The sequence below is a fragment of the Lepisma saccharinum genome, unplaced genomic scaffold (genome assembly GCF_977018435.1).
Source record: "Lepisma saccharinum unplaced genomic scaffold, izLepSacc3.1 HAP1_SCAFFOLD_532, whole genome shotgun sequence".
Classification (NCBI taxonomy): Eukaryota; Metazoa; Arthropoda; class Insecta; order Zygentoma; family Lepismatidae; genus Lepisma; species Lepisma saccharinum.
Window position 1 is genome coordinate 39813 of NW_028143212.1, and position 17593 is coordinate 57405.

The window sequence follows — 17593 nt, forward strand, 5'->3', positions numbered from 1 at the left end:
TTCCAAATTGGTGATATTGCCAGTGCGTTGGTTCTACTTCGTTTGAGGCCGAAGAGTTGCTTTCTTGGTCGGAACTTGGTTGAGGGGACTTAGAAATCGTGCTGTGACAGAGCGAAGAGAGCTTCAATGTGATTATTTAGGATTTTGTGGAGGAAAATGACCTGGTGCATGATGCGTCTGTTGTCGAGAGTTGTTAGGTTAAAATATCTGAGATTCCATTTGAGGGTATATACCATCTAGTTTGTACTTTACGTATCTTAAGAATTTAATTTCAATTTGTTCTATTTTGTACATGTTTTGCTGGGTTTGAGGGCGACACACTATGCTTGTGTATTCAATTTTCGCTCTAACGTAAGCATTATAGAGCATCATTAAGCTTCCGGCGCTCTTGAACTCCTTGCATGTACGCATTATAAATCCCAGAAGTCTGTACGCCTCGTTTGTTATGAAGTTAACGTGCGCGTGAAATGTAAGTTTATAATCAAACAAAACTCCTAGATCTTTGATTATTTCTACCTGTTTTAATTTTTGTTTTTTATACAATATTCGTATTTTATTGGTATAGTGTTTCGAGTATATGACATTTGATAACATTTTGGCTATGTAAGAGTAGTTTGTTGCTTTCGCACTATCCCACAAGACTCTTTATGGCTGCTTGTAACTCGGTGCAGTCACTTTAACTGCGCAAAAAGTAGCTTAACCGATTGATTCAAATGTTCATGAAGATCGTTTACATACATCAGAAAGAATAAGGGACCAAGGTTAGAGCCTTGGGGAACTCCGGATGAAGCCTCGAATTCATCGGAAGTATTTCCCTGAAACGTGACGTACTCTTGTTTGCTGTTTGTTAAGTAGGATTGACACAGCTGTAACATTGAATTCGATAGATTGTAGGATTTCAGCTTTTTTATTATAGACTGGGACAATTTTCGAAAATTCTGACTGTAGGAAGCATTTTTGAGGAAAAGCGAAAAAACAACATTTTCTGAATGTATTTGATGTGCTGATTACGAATATTTTGTTTGCCACTCTCGACTTTAGTATTTTATGCTTCAAATGGCTAAAAAAACAAAATGGCGGCCATACGAAATGAGGTCCTATTAACTTTTGAAGGAGCAGAAAGAAAATAGTGATCTTGGTGTCAAACATTATGTTTTTGGGTATGCTGAATCCAAATATTATATTTTCTCATCTGAAATTTTAACCTATTTGCTCCAAATCGCTAAGAAACAAAATGACGGCCATACGAAATGAGGTCCTAATAACTTTTGAAGGAGCAGAAAGAAAATAGTGATCTTGGTGTCAAAAAACATTATGTTTTTGGGTATGCTGAATACAAATATTATATTTTCTAATCTGAAATTTTAAGCTGTTTGTTCCAAGTCGCTAAAAAACAAAATGGCGGCTACGTGCATCCATGCAATGTTTCGTATCCATACTTTTGAACTAGGAATAAAACAGTGATTCTTGTGTAACAATAGGTTTTTAATACAGAAAAAAAGTATAGAAGATTGCTAAAGTAAAGATGCAAAATAATAATATTATTCAAAGCATAAGACCATATTGAAATATTAACAGTACCAGTGTATGATATATCTGCACGTTATCCTTATTCAACCTTATTTTGCCTACAAAAATAGTATAACATTTTTCTAGTCACGGATATTCATGCACTCCTTAGTGCCAGTATCTGCACATTTGCAAGCTGCAGTACATATACAAGCTGGCCTTTCCTGCAGGAACATGTAGCGGATATACAACTACCCAAAAATCCACAGGTGACAATGTCGTAGCAGGGTTGTGGAATTGGTGGCAACGATTGAAGTTTTAGAACGAGCTGTCCATCAACCATTTTCCATCCCAAGATAGTAGGTGGTGGTAACACAGGTTTTGGTGTGACCGACTGCCTCCACACCATGGCTTGATAGTGGGCCCGTTGTACATGTAACCGTAGAGCATCGGTAGTAGGGGGCAGTGCTTTTGGTGTTATTCCTTTGCTGAACAGCTTTACTCTGGCTTCATCACAGCTGCTTGCCTCCGGTACACCATACAACTTGCATATGAACTTCTCTGCCTTGTGTGCTGCTTCTTGTTTCAGTTCGTCAACACCAAGATTTAGTAGATCATTATTATTAGTGTTAAATATTTTCCATGCTGATCCCAGCAATGTAGGATACTGTGTCGCATCCTGTTATGGCGTGGAATGGAATGAGAGTTTCGAAGACAGGATCCGTAAATGAAAGCTTCTGCCTGACTTCATGTTGTGGAATGTATTATTATTATTATTATTTATGTTCCTGCTCGCAACCACAATTTCGTACATCTAATCTTGTGAAATAATGTTACCAATTGCACTAATACATCTGCATCACGTGCTGAGACAACAATGTTATCAGCACTAGAATGAAGACAGTGAAGGACAATGAGCGTGTCCGCCTCTTCGTGGTTTGCCTGCAATCCTTCAATAGACAAATCACGATTGTTTGTCCGTACGTCACCCTCGTGAAATCCACCGGAAACCACAAATATTTTGTCTTCAGGAGCATTGTCGATCAAATTATTAGAGAGAAAACAGGCCAAATCTTTTTTATTCTCCGAGTTAGCAAGAAAGTCACCGAATTTGTTGGAGATTGGCACGGATCCGTTTTCTATTACTCTCCTTACTAAATGAGCATGTTTCAAGCGGCTATTCCTTGTTCCAGCCTTGATTGAAGTTGCGTTATACCGATCAAAGGTGACATGAATCATCTTAAAGCTTCTTCCCATAGAAACAACAAGGTTAAGAAATGCATCTGCCAGTTGACCAAAGTTTATAACTCCTGCAGGCTTTCCAAGTGCAACAAGTAATGCTTGACCATCTATTATAAGGCATGACGCAGACGGAATAGATATATCAGGTGGACAAATTACATCCTTGGTCATCACATCACCTAGAATGGCTTTGTTTCCTGTTCTCAGACTTCCGTTTGTGTTGGCAAGGGAGATTGGAATTGGCATTAGTTCATGACACAAAATGCGATTTAGATCCACATTACGAGCTGCCTCATAGGCAGTTACGTGGCGCTGGAGAATATTCCTGTCAGTTTTGACTCAACGTGATATAGCCCACAGATTTCACCTCGCACCGTCAACTGTGAACAAAACAATTCGCAAGCGCCTCAGGTTGAAGTGGGTGCGGAAGGCCCGTGTACACCACCTTCTACCGCGTCACATTGCCGAACTTAAGACGAATTGCAGGAAACGGTATGACAAGTACCTGGCGGGTTCCAAATGGAAGAAAGTTGTCACAATGGATGAATCATATGTCCATCCCACTGCTGGTGGTCACAGTCGGGCGATCACACGGCAAGGGCCGCAACAACTTTGTTCGTCAGCGCAGGGAAAGTTTCCCTCGTGGCTTTATGGTTGTGACGGGATTCGGATATGAGGGTAAGTTGATGATACGCAAGGTGGACAAAAACGTGAAGGTGAATGCCAGATACTTCCAAGACTCCATTCTGACACCTATTTATCGGAGAGACATCCCAAAATTGTATGGAATGGACGCGAACCAGGTCATGATCCATGTGGACAAGGCTTCGAGTCATACCGCCCGAACATCACTACGTTTTTATCAGGAAGTGGCAGAGGAATTAGAAATTCGTGTCATTTCGTTTGAAGACATTCCTGTGAAAATCCCAGATGCCAGTCCAATGGATTTTGCGCATTTGGACTGTTGAAACGACGTCTTCAACATTGCCGCCCGCGCACCCTGGATGGTCTATGGAAAGCTTGCAGGGAGGAGTGGGACAGAATTCCCATGCCTGTCCTGCGCCGGAGCTTGCTGCAATGGAAACTGCGATGCCGGGCGATAGTCCACAATGCTGGGGGTCCAATAGAACATGATCGGTGGTGGCGGCGCGGTATCTCTTAAGGTGAGTACCGGTCAAACATGGTCGGATATAAAGCGAACAACCTTCTGTATTATAGGTTTAGTCATTTTTGTGGTTCTTTTGTTTACAAAAGAAGAAAAAATTTACAACAATTTTCAAAAATGTCAGATTAGAAAACATAATATTTGTACTCAGCATACCCAAAAACATAATATTTGACACCAAGATCACTATTTTCTTTCTGTTCCTTCAAACGTTATTAGGACCTCATTTCGTATTGCATTGCCGCCATTTTTTTTAGCAATTTGGAGCAAATAGCTTAAAATTTCAGATTAGAAAACATAATATTTGAATTCAGCATACCCAAAAACATAATGTTTGACACCATGATCACTATTTTGTTTCTGTTCCTTCAAAAGTTATTTGGAGCTCATTTCGTATAACCGCCATTTTGTTTTTTAGCGATTTGAAGCACATAACATCAAAATCGAGAGTGGCAAACAAAATATTCGTAATCAGCACATCAAATACATTCAGAAAATGTTGTTTGCCCGCTTTTCCTCAAAAATGCTTCCTACACTTTTTACAGCCACATTTCTGAAAATTTGCGCCAGGCTATTAAGGTTCTATGGCTTACAGTATCAAACGCTTTCGAAAAATGTGTATATATTACATCTACTTGGGCTCCACTATCCATCGCGGTTGCGATAAAATGAGTGAATTCTGAAAGGCTGATACAGACAGACTTTTTACTTAAGAAACCATGCTGATAAGGAGAGATCACTATGTGATAAGAAATATGCTTGTAAAGTATTTGCTGCAAGAGCTTGACAGGTGCTGCCAGCCAGAACTGGTATAATTCTCTACATCATATTGCTTATTCGTTTTTGGTATCGGGGTAATTCTTGCTAATTTCCAAATATCTGGAAATGTTGAGGTGAAGAACACAAGATTGAACAGCGTGCGTAGGGGATATTTAAGAATTTCACGACATCCTTTAAGTATGTAAGGCGGAATTTTATCGGAACCAGTAGATTTTTTCGGCTTAAGATTTCTTTATGACTAATATCTGATACGTTTAGGTTATCGATTTCACTGTAAGATTGAATATTCAACGTCTTACATTCTCCATCATCTTGCCGGTACACCGATTGAAAATATTTAGCAAACGCTGTTGTTACTCCTGGAGTGTAAGAAAGTATTTTACCTTTATATTTAATGGGTTCTGCTCTTTTTTTTCATATTGGCAAAGCTGAAAATTTGATTAGTGGTATGAAATATGTTACATTCTGTACGTGAAATATAATGCGTATATCCTTTTAGTATCCCTCGTTTAACACTATTCGGAAGTTCCTTGAATTTCTCATAATGATATTCAACGTAGGGAGCGTTATTTTTCCATTTTTTTTCCTGTGATATGTTTTTTGCCTGATATTCTTTATAATTACCCGTGAGAATCAACTCGGAAATTTCATTGGTTGAATTTACGGGCACGTATTTGTTGAATACCTCATACACCATATCATCAAACTTATCAGTGGCTGCATAAATATTAGTGTATTTCTTCAGATCATCCCAATTTTCAGCCCTCATAAGATTATACATTTTTAAAAATCTGCATTCTTAAAGATATAGTTATATTCGTCTGAAGTGAATTTTTCATGATAGTTTTAAGTTTAAGTTTAGTCTTGGAGATGTCAATATTTAAAGCTGGGTGATGAATGTCTTCTGGCACGAGAAAATCGGATTCCCTTGTTACTGTTATACTATTAATATTACTTAATAATAAATCCAACGTTCGTTCGTTATAATTTTCTATGTCATTGAAGCTATTTAGTTTGTGGAGTGACATGAAATGGCTCAGTTCTACGCAAGCTTCGTTTGAGAATAAGAGATTGTGATACGCCCCACTTATCTGAGGGGAATTGAAATCTCCTGCAATAATAATATAAGATCCCTGCTCATAAAGTGATTCTAAAGTTTGATAGAAGGAACTGTATACAGATCGACTCGTATTTGGGGGGAAATAGGCTACACAAATATACATATTTGTTTCGCTAATATTTACTAACAAGTAATTTATCAGAACGTCAATTAATGGAGTTGCTATTTCGACAGCTCGAGGCGCCCTGTTCGCAGCCAGAAATACCCCTCCCCACAAGCCTTTGTTAGAAGATTATGCATCGCGATCCGACCGAAACAAAATGTATCTATCGTATATTCTTCGTTGCCACTCAATGATTGATTTAACCATGTTTCCGTAGCCATGATTACGTCAAAATTGTTACTTAAGCCAGTCCAGTAATTCTCTGTAATTATTTTTTGTTCTTTTACGTTTATTTTACACTTCAGGTCCTTAATAATGACTACTGTAAAGGTCATTATCAGAAAGTTAATTGAAATATATTTCTTTTGATGGCAACTATAGTTGCCAATGGGCAGTTATTTATATGAACAAAGCACATTAGGCATGATTTTGCTTATTTTTGGTTTGCTTTCTTTATTTTGGTGACTTAGAAGGTTCAGGGTACATTTATCAGTTTTTATGTTATAAAAATATTCGTAGTTATATATATAGTTATAGTTCATACATATATATCATATATATGTTTTGAAATTGTAGAAACATTTAAATACTTATGTAACGCTGTGCTTGTCATGTTGTTTCAGTGCATCGTAATGTTGTCACAAAACTAAAATTGTGTATAAAAATAGGAAAAGTTAATATTGAAATTTTATCATTGTCCTTGGAAGCATATGTCCAAGTGCACCTCATAAAAACAAAATAAACTAAATCAAAAACAAACTTTGCTTCTACTAGTTATTTTGGAGAATGATTGTTTTTACTGCTCATGAGACTTCTGGAAACGATGATCAGGATGCAATGGAGGGTCGCACTTTCGGCACAAGAATGGAGTGGGTCCATTACAAACACGACATCGTCTGTACTTGGATTCACCTCTTGCTATTAGGTGATCTCTCCGATTAAGTCCAACAGAGAACTCAATCGAATACCAGGTGCCTTTTTTGCTGACAGAAAAAAGTTTTCATCAAAATTGTCACACACTGACGTATAAAAGATAACAAGGAGCATTCATTTCCCAAACGTCTAAACAATACCCAATTCCAGTACTTCTAATTCCTCTGGAAGACAATTCCTGAAGGAGCCCAACTGATGTGAAGAGGTTATCAAAGTAAGGTTTTATGCCGGGCTGCAAATTCATGTAATCAGCCAATCCTAGTACAACATTTCCTCCTTCTCCATAGTCGGTTTCGGGCAGAAGAGATGATGTTCAACATGCAGCACATAACCTGAAGGGTCAGCAGCTACCCTCAACTTGAAACCGAAACGCACCGGCTTGCCACGTATAAATTTCTTAGCACCATGTCGTCCATAGTATGGTATCATGGACTCGTCTATACTAACACAATCTCCTGGACTAATTTGTTTGAAACTGTCCTTCAGTTTATCAAACAAAGGGAGCACTTTGAACATACGATCTTGACCATCATTTTGTGAATTGTCTGCAAGGTGCAAGTTTCTAAAAATATCCTCAAATCTGTTGCGGCGCAGAATTTCAGCTACAATAGAGACACTCAAATCCGGATCGTTGCTCCAGAACATTCTCCTGTTAGGTAAGGTGTGGTATCCAGATAGAAGTTGTATACCAACAAATGTCCATATGTCTTCGGGAAGAACGTTTAAATCATGGATTAGATGTTGGCTAGCATATTTATTAGTTTCGTCAGTTATTAGTTGCACTAAGCCTTCCGTAAAAAAGGCTTGAAAAGCATCAAGAGGCGATTTTACAGTTTCCCTAAGCAGTTCTTCGGCATTGGGCAAAGTTTTTAATGGGGGAGCTGGAATTTTAAATGCAGAAGTTCTTTCATTTTTTTGCCACTGGAGTGCAGGGACCTTGGATACTTTCTGTTTCTTCTTACAACGTTGCATACATTCTTGGGACGACTTTCTCTTTGGTGTGATCACTGGAGATACTGCGCCATCCTCCCCTGATGTTTCGGATAAATTTTCAACCAATGTTTTCTCCTCTCCCCTTCGTACGTCACCATTGGTGTATTGGACTTATCACACTGGAACGCAAAACTCGTGCCGGCAGATGGGTCAGGTTACATTCAACTTCAGGATGACGAGTTAACCTAGGAAAAAAAGAATGCTCGCTCGAGGATCAAGTGGAAGCCTAAAAAGTGGGAATTATTTAGGGACATTGGTAAAACAGCATTTTCTGAATTTTCATCGCAACTGCCCATTGGCAACTATAGCTGCCATCAAACTTTCAAAGGCTACACCTCAGGAAATAATGCACATGAAATCGTACAATTGGTTCTTAAGCCCCGTGCATTTTGATATGAAACACTTAGAGTTGCAGTTCCTTTATTGACAGAAATGCTGGTCACGTGACCGTTACCATTTACTTGTTTGCATCTGGTCTCGCATCATGCTCTCGTTCCTTGGTAGATTAGCTGGCGCTTGGGATACCGCTGAGTGGAGAGAGGGGGGAAACTTGTTACCTATTTGCGATATCCGGTTGTTGTTATCTTCTTTCCTGGTCCCGTTGGAGAAGGAGGTGGGAAACGAATCAGCCCACGAAAATGGCTGGAATGTGGTCGTTGTCACTTGTGCTCCCTGAGAGGTCAGATTTTCATTGCTGGGGGTGGAGGGAAAGCCTGTTTCTTGAAATGGCGGCAGCCGAAGGTTCCCGGGTCTCGATGCATTCTTGAAAGTCGCCCTGGTTGTCTTCCAAGTCCCAAATTGTGTATTTTCCATTTTCGCCTAAGTTCGATTTTTTTTCCCGGCGAGGGTTTCCGTTCATATCGTTTTAATTGATCTTTTTTTTGACATGTTATTAAGGCACAATCTCGGGTCCATCAACTGAGGGAAGGAAATTTAATTGGACTACTATATTGACTTCCATGGGCACTATTGTCTATTGCAATTGTAATCATATGGAGAAAATTTTGGTATGTTATATTTCCGTCATTGTGCGGAGTTGTTTGCTCATAAATACTTGTAAAGTGTGCTATAAATGCGTCCCATTGTATTGAAGCTTTGGTCCAACGTTTCACTGGGACAGACTCCCTATTTTCTCTCAACAAGCATGTAGAAACCGATCTACGGCCTATAAGTAATATGGGGGAATGATCACTGCAACGGAGATCTTGTTACTTTATCCAATGAAAACTATGATACAAGCGGGGAGAAGTAATTGTGAGATCAATGCAGGAGGGTCGTTTACCATTTAAGGGATAATTAGTAGGGCTGCCATCGATAAAAAGGGTAAACCGATTGTGTGTAATCCATGCATCTAAATTTTTCCCCAAACGGTCCACGTACGGATGTCCCCAAGAGGGATGATGACCAATAAAGTCACCGAGAATGAGATAGGGACCCGGATCAAGGGAGATAGTAGTTATGTACCCCCGTTGAGTCCGATAAATCAATTGATTGGAAAAGATCGATCAAAGATCAATTGATGATGTAGGTGTGTGGCCAAGCAAGTGTGTTTTTTGCGTGATGACGTCATAAAAGGGGCGTGGTTTATTTTGTGAGGCTGATTTTGATTGGTGTGTGGGTGGAGTTTTGTTTTGTGTGTAGGATTTTGATTGGTTGTTGGGGTGAGGAAGAAAAGTAGTGGCTTGTTTTCCGGTGACGGTGGGTTTTCTCGGAATTGGAGTACGTGTTTCCGGTGTCTGAGGAAAGATGGCGTTGATGAGTTTGAAATTCTGGGAATAGTGATAAGTGGTTCCGTTGTTTGAGGAGAGATGGCGTCTAAAACTGTACTAGGAGTTGAAGTAATAAAACCGTTTGTACATACAAGTAAATGTTATTATTGTATCGAAATAAATAGATGTACAATACGTACAAAATTCTCTCCCTCCATCAATACAACACTGTACCAGTAGAGGCGTTACGGAAGAATGAAAAATCTGCAGTGATGGTCACAACACATACATATCAGTTCTGTGTAGGGTTTGGTCATTAGCGGAACGGATGCAACTTCTTTGCTGATTATGCATGCCAGAGATAACCAACCACAATTTCCGCGTTGAGTCTGCGGGCAATAGGAAGTTTGCGGTTTGAGCCCGTTGTGTGTGGCGTCGATGATTTTGAAATTTTGAGAATTGGGAGGGGTGAATAAGATAAGAATATGCGTTTAATTAGGGAGATAGAATGGTAATTGACGTTGATGAAATTTTGGTGGGGAGAGGGAGGAAATCCAAAGACGGTTGGTTGCTTGGTATTATCATTTTGTTGGTCGTTAATTGAAAAGGACGGGAAGGAGTGTGGCGTGTTTGTTGTGGTGGAGATATGGGGTTTCCGGTTGTTATGGAATTCGTGGAACGGTTGAGTGATATGTGTGGTGTGTTTGTCGGGCTGGAGATATGGGTTTCCGGCTGTTAATGATTCTGGTGATTAAGGGAGAGGGTTACGAAACTTTCGGCTGAGTGCTACTTGCGGTGGTCCGGAAATGCTGAGATAAGAAATCGTGGAAGGCGTATGATAAGAATCCTTGTGGTGTTGAATAAAAGGAGATAGGAATGAATCTTTGTCGGATAGCATGTGATGGAGGAAGAGCAAAAGGAAAGAAAGAAGTCTGAAAATCTGGATGTAAAGAAAAGAACAGAGCAAAAAGAGTAGGTTTCTCGGGAGAGGTGACTGTGTATAGTGTACCAGGACAGGAAGAAGATAGGAGAGGCACGTGGGCGTTGGACGCTCTGCGCGAACGAATGCGCACGGAATGTATTGATAACGTAGATCGGAAGGAAGGCATATAAGGGGCTAGCGGATTGTGTTGTTACCAGAATCACCATCTCCATTGTAGAATCAGCAGAGACGCTTTTCACCTGGAGCAGCAGATATTGGAACACCGTCGAAAGATCATCAGAGTCGTTGCTATCTGTCTGAAATCCGAGCAGGTATCGAAGGTGAAGAACCCTATGGTAAGTAAAAATGTAGTATCGTGGCTGACACTAGGAATAAAAGGTCCTGAATTAGATCTGGAAGAGAAGGTCGGATATTCCGACCGTCCTTCAATTCACGAGAATCTTAAACGAAAATATTTGTTTCTTTCCAGCATCGGCAAAGTGGAAGAGCAGTTCGGCAACAGAAACCCGCATCCTGCGTTCCATACTTTGCCTTACGTTGTGGAAAACTCCTGGTGTGTTCCGTATTTGGTCAAATCTATGTTGGATACGCTCCCTCAGAACATCAACATTGGGTACGGGAGTTGAATACACCAAGGATTTTAAATGTCCCCAAAGGAAAAAATCCATTGGGTTTAAATCTGGCGATCGGGCAGGCCATGCAATGGATCCCCCGCGACTAATCCATCTGTTCGAAAACTGGTTATCGAGACACTGGCGAACTATCCGTGTAAAATGCGGTGGAGCACCATCGTGCATAAACCACATTCGTTGGATGACGTCTAGAGGTACATCATCAAGTAAATGCAGAAACTCATGTCTGAGAAACTGTAAATACGTTTGTCCAGTCAGACGTTGGGGAAAGAAGTAAGGGCCAATGAGATGATCATGAATGATTCCACCCCACACGTTGAGGCTGAACCTCTGTTGATGTTTGTCTTGTCGCACTGCATGAGGGTTTTCATAAGCCCAGATGTGATTGTTATGATAATTGCAGATCCAATCACGTGAAAAGCCAGCCTCATCAGTGAATAAGGTACATGCTAAGAACTGCAGAAACACAGCACACTGCCCTAACATGCGTTGACAGAAATTTATTCGTGGCTGAAAGTCTGCCTCCTTTAATCCTTGCACCCGTTGAAGGTGATACGGGTACAGAAGATTTTCATGCACAATGTTCCAGATCGTCATGTGATTAACGCTTTCCCTTCTCGCAATTCTCCTTGTACTAGTTGATGGAGTTTCATCCACAGTTCGAAGAACCCGTTCTTCAAGCTCAGGCGTTCGTACATCGCGTGGTCTCCCACCATCTGCAACTCTCTTCTCAAATGTGCCTGTCTCTCGCAAGCGTTGGTGTAGTCGTACAAACGTTCGTGTACAAAGTAACTGCCTCCCAGGGTAACATTCAGCATAACGTTGACGTGCTGCGTCCGCATTCCCATCTGCTAGGCCATACATGTAGTGCATATCCGTCATTTCAGACACTGAATACATCGTTGTGATATGTTGTGATGGAAGTTACTGTAAAACAAAACAAACAACAATGAGAAAATAAACAAAAAACAAATGCCATGCCCAACTGTACACAAGAAAGTGTGTACAAATGCACATTTGAGGTACATTACACAACCAGGAGTCACTACAGGGAATTCCTTTCATACCTCCCTAACGGACCCATGTTCATATGAACTTTTTGTTATGTTTTGATGTCACGAATAAATCCCTAAAGTTTCTGACACACGTTTGTATACACCCTGTATATAACTAATATATTTTCTGTCTAGTTTCAGATGACTACACTTCCACTAGGGTTCAGTCTACTGTATGGTGACTTAAAAGAGGAGACGGGGACTACAACATAAGAGAGAAGAAATTTGTGGAACAAAGTTCACGCACGCCAAGTAGAAAAGCATGTAGTCAGCTACGTCAATTTCTGCGAAGAAAACGGGTTGGCCGAAGATTTATTGCGCCGACTAGAAGAAACGTGTAAAGATTTTGAAGTGAAGGTGGACACACTGGTGAAAATATTCAGCTTCATTATTGAAAAAAAAAAAGAAACGCGGCAGTGTTTGGTGATTTTGTAGAAAACATACAGAGAGTCCAATATATACCCTCGCATTTATCGTTAAGAATCTGTTTCGAGTTGATGGAACTATTTAAAAGTGTGAGGAATGAAAGAGGAGAAAATAAGAAAACAGGAGGAACGGGGAAAGAGCTAGAGGAACGGATGGTAGAGATGTTAAAAAAGAGAAAACTGAACGAATAAACTAACAATCACTAATACATTAACACCTGTTTGTTCAGTTTATTGACCGGTCACGGACATTTTAGGCTTGTAACACTTGTATAACCAAGTTGTTGCAAGTCGAAAATGTCCGTGACTGTAGATATTGTGGGGTCCTGCTGGATAACCGAAACTGTTTAATTATTGTAGAAAATGAGATGTGTTCCAAAATAAAAATCCCGCCCCCATTTTGCCCCTCACTATGCTAAACCTTATTTACCAATGAAAAGTAAACTGTTAATATTGTAGAAAATGGAATGTGTTCCAAAATAAAAATGTTATATATCGGACCACCCCCCCCTTCATTTCTGCCCCGCACTATGCTAAACCTTATTTACGAGGGAAAAATGAACTGCTTTTGGAACCTAATCGCCGCCACTGCGATAAACCTATACTAAAGTACCAGTATTTTAACAAAATGTAAAAAAATATATATGAAAAACATGTACTATGAGTTGAAGTAATAAAACAGTTTGTAAATACAAGTAAATGTTATTATTGTATCGAAATAAATAGATGTAATATACTTACAAAATTCTCGCCTTCCATTAATACACCACCGTACTTGTAAAGAGTGTATAGAAGAATGAAAACTTTCCACTGAAGGTCCCAACACATGCATATCAGGCTTCAACTTCCTTGCTGATTATGTATGCCCGCGATAACCGACTTCTTTGTTCGATGGAGACTAATTAGTAGCGGCTATCGTTATCATATAACGCTTTCCGTCTGGAATGCGATAGAGAACCTATTCATAGAAACACTATTTCCTTGTTACATCCTGTCACAAATTCCCCAGCATTAAACACTTATAACTGGAAATGGAGAACATGCTTGTGAAAGGGGCTTATCTGCAGTATGTTTTACTGGGGGGTCAAACAGGACCGGAACTGGTTTTTTTTTTAAAACATGAGTACAGGGGCCTACAGTTTCAAAAGTGGGTATGTGTAGATTCCGAATATACAATTAGTTTTACTCTTAGGCAAACATGACCGTAACTCAGGACCCTTTGAAACATGAGGTCCGGGGCCAAACAGGGCCAGTAACTGAGGGCCCCTTGAAACTTGAGGTCTGGGGACAACAGGGCCGTAACTAAGAACCCTTTGATGCATGAGGTTTGGGACAAAGAGGATTGTGACTGAGGGTATTTTATTTCAACTTTTTTCAAACAAATTTTCAATTTTTTAAAACAAATTTTGAACTTTTGTCGATTATTTTTTCGATTATTTTTCGATTATTTTTCCATTATTTTTCGATTATTTTTCAATTTTTGCGAAAATTTCAAATCGATATATCTCCGTCCCTAATTGAACTAGAAGGATGATCGATAGCTTTTCGGACTCGGGATGAAGTCCTTTTTCCGTCGAACTAGGTTTCATCGTTCTAGGTTCGGCTGTTTTCTACTTTCTTTATCTTCAATAGTAGATTCCCTTCCAACGCTTTACTGATAGGTCTCGACATCCAACGCTCTACTGATAGGTCTCGACATACAGATTCCGAATCTACAATCACTATCACTGTAGGACAATTAAGGTCGGATCGGGGACACTTTGAATAACAAAATTTTTCACTGTTAAAAAAGATTTTTTTTAAAAAAAAAGACTGTTAATTAGTTCCTGGAATTATCCATAAGGTTTGATATCAGTCGGGAACAGAAAAACGCCTGCTAAAGACAATAACGAGTTCCGCGAATTGTACATGAGCTTTGATATGACCCAGGAAAACATGTGGTGAAGACGGTTAACCATTTCCGGAAAATTACATAGGCTTCATATTAGTCATAGATAAACATCAGAAGACTGTTACAAATTTCCGGAAAGTTTACAAATTAGACGGTAGAACCGTTAGGAACGGAAATAACTGCTTTGGCATGCTTGCGTATATAAAGAACGGAGTTGTCTCCACAAGACAGTCTTCGTGAAATAGTCATCCTACTATCATGGACGCACAGTTATCCGCTGACGATCTGCTAGTGCTATATCGTGATGGATATTACACAACACCTAGACAGTTGCGGGAAGTGTTGGTGAACATTGCGCAGAAAATCATCGCGGGAGAAAGTATCTCCTTGGTCGAGGAGTATGACCACTTACTACGGACAGTGACAACATCGTACCCGATCTTTCCGGAGAAGGATGGGCAGGTATTTTCGAACAGTCCCCAGGCACGTCGTCGACACCCGATCCTGCGTCACCAGTCACCAAGGAGAAGCAGATAGCCGTCGCATCCGACTAAGTTGCATCACCAGGAACTTATACGGACGCTGCATCCGGATCACACCCGGAGCCTTTGCCAGGACCGTCATGGAGATCGGACCCCTTACCACCAGCAGAACGCCATCCCAGAATGTTTCTGTATCAGATGGGAAAGGTAAGAAAAGAAAACGTGCTTCAGTGTCTCGTGAACAGATAGGGAATATAATATTACACAACATTGAAGAACGCGAATATCCTAAATTCCGTTGCAAGCGACGACGTGTTGAATTCAGTTTCTCACACCCTCCAGAGAATGTCGATCATCACACTTGGATTCGCGAAGGTGTTAAAAATCTTCTCATCTACGTTAAAAAGGACACCAAGGATGAAGACAAAATAGGTTTAACTCTGTCTAACATATCTGACGCAACTGTGAAAGATATTTATATCGGGTGGCATACATGTGATCAGTTACATAGTGATATGGTGTGGAACATTATGTACAAAATATTGCAGAGTGCGACAACTTTTACTGCTACAGATCGCTTAATTTTATGAGCAGACCATGTCAATATACCTGTTGGAGGTGGGGGTAATCGAACCTATTGTTTACCTAATTACATGTTCTTCTTCTTCCATTAGCATCACAACCCTTTGTGGGTTTTAGCTTTCTCAGACAAATCATTCCAATCTTTCCTCTTCTTTGCCATTTCTTTCCAATTTCTAACTTTGAGAATCTTTAAATCTTCGCATACATCTTCAATCCATCTCATCCTAGGTCTTCCAATTGGTCGCCTTCCCATAGGTTTTCCATTCTAGTATACGTTTTATAGTTCTCATGTTATCCACTCTTTGTATGTGGCCTAACCATTTAATTCTTTGACTTTTAATATATCGTATAATGTCTGCACCATTGATTAATTTTTCTAGTTCCACATTATTTCTTATCCTCCATATATCATGTTCTATCTGTACCGGGCCAAAGATCTTCCTTAAAATTTGTCTCTCAAATATACTTAGTTTATTTCTATCTTTCTGTGTTAGGGTCCAGGTTTCAGCAGCATATGTAACCACTGGTCTTATCATAGTAAGATATATCTTCATTTTTGTATTTCGTTTCAGTAGTTTCGATTTTAACAGGGATACATTTGCATAATAGGCCTTATTACCTTTCCTTATTCTTTCATCTATTTCAGATTCTATTTTATTGTTTTCATTAAGTATAGATCCAAGGTATGTAAAATTACTAACACATTCAAAGGAGTAATTATTTATTAATATTGATCTATTATTATTCATGTTAATTCTATTAATATTCATGTATTTGGTTTTCTTTTCATTAATTTGGAGTCCTACTCTTGCAGCTTCCTCTACTAGGTTTATAAACGTTTCTGAAAGAGCTTTCTTAGTTCTTGCTACGATAGCTACATCATCAGCATATGCTGTTACTTGTTTTAGTCTCGTACTGATGTCTCCTCTCACATCTAATTTTTTAATCACCGAGTCCAAAACTAAATTAAATAATGTTGATGAAAGAGGATCTCCTTGGCGCACTCCTGTCATGACATCGAAAAAGTCCGATCTTGCATTTTCAATTTTAACTGAGGCTCTAGTGTTTTGAATTGCCATTCGAATTAATCTTACTAATTTATTTGGTATTCCAATTTCTTGTAGCCTTTGTAGTGTTGTTGGTCTATATATTGAATCGAAAGCTTGTTTGAAATCAATAAACAAGACATGCAAATCTATATCATATTCATAGCATTTCTCAAAAATCAAACGCATCATCAGGATGTTATCTGTAGTACTTCTGTTGTTCCTAAATCCACTTTAATACTCTCCTATGATGTCTTCAGCATAATCAGTTACTCTGATGTTAATTATTGCTGCAAGTATTTTATATAGGTTGTTTAATAGTGATATGCCTCTATAATTTTCACAGACTGTTTTATCTCCTTTTTTAAGTATAGGGCATACTAGTGCTATGTTCCAATCATTTGGCATTTGTTCTCGATTCCATATATTAATTATAAGTTTATGTATTCGACGATACATTTCCCCGTAAAACAACCTCCCGCTACGAACTCTCAGACAAGCTAATTACATGTTAAGCATTCAAAAAAGAAGTATCGTCGGTGTGCCAAATAGAAAAAAAACACTCTGTTTAGCTGAAGCTTTGGTCATAGGGAAAGCCAATGCTGATAACGACCCGTCCTATACTCAATATAGAAAAATAGAAATCTTCTTAAACTAGTTTTCGAACTGATGCGAAAAGCAGATGTAGATCTGACAGACAATACGTGTGCCGGAAGTGGGATTCCGGAACTGAGAAAATTTCAGCAAGTTCTTCCAGAATATAAAATTATTGTATACAACAATCTTCGTGATGTTAAAGATGTTTTGTTTGAAGGACTGGTTGAAAATGCTTCCAAATTTATATACCTTCTCTATGATAACCTCAGACAGCATTATGATGTAATAGTGAACCGTGTTGGAGCATTTGCGGCAAAACAAGAATGCCGCGGGTGTAACGAACTCATATTTCAAAAAGCTCATAACCATCTGTGTAAACAATTGTG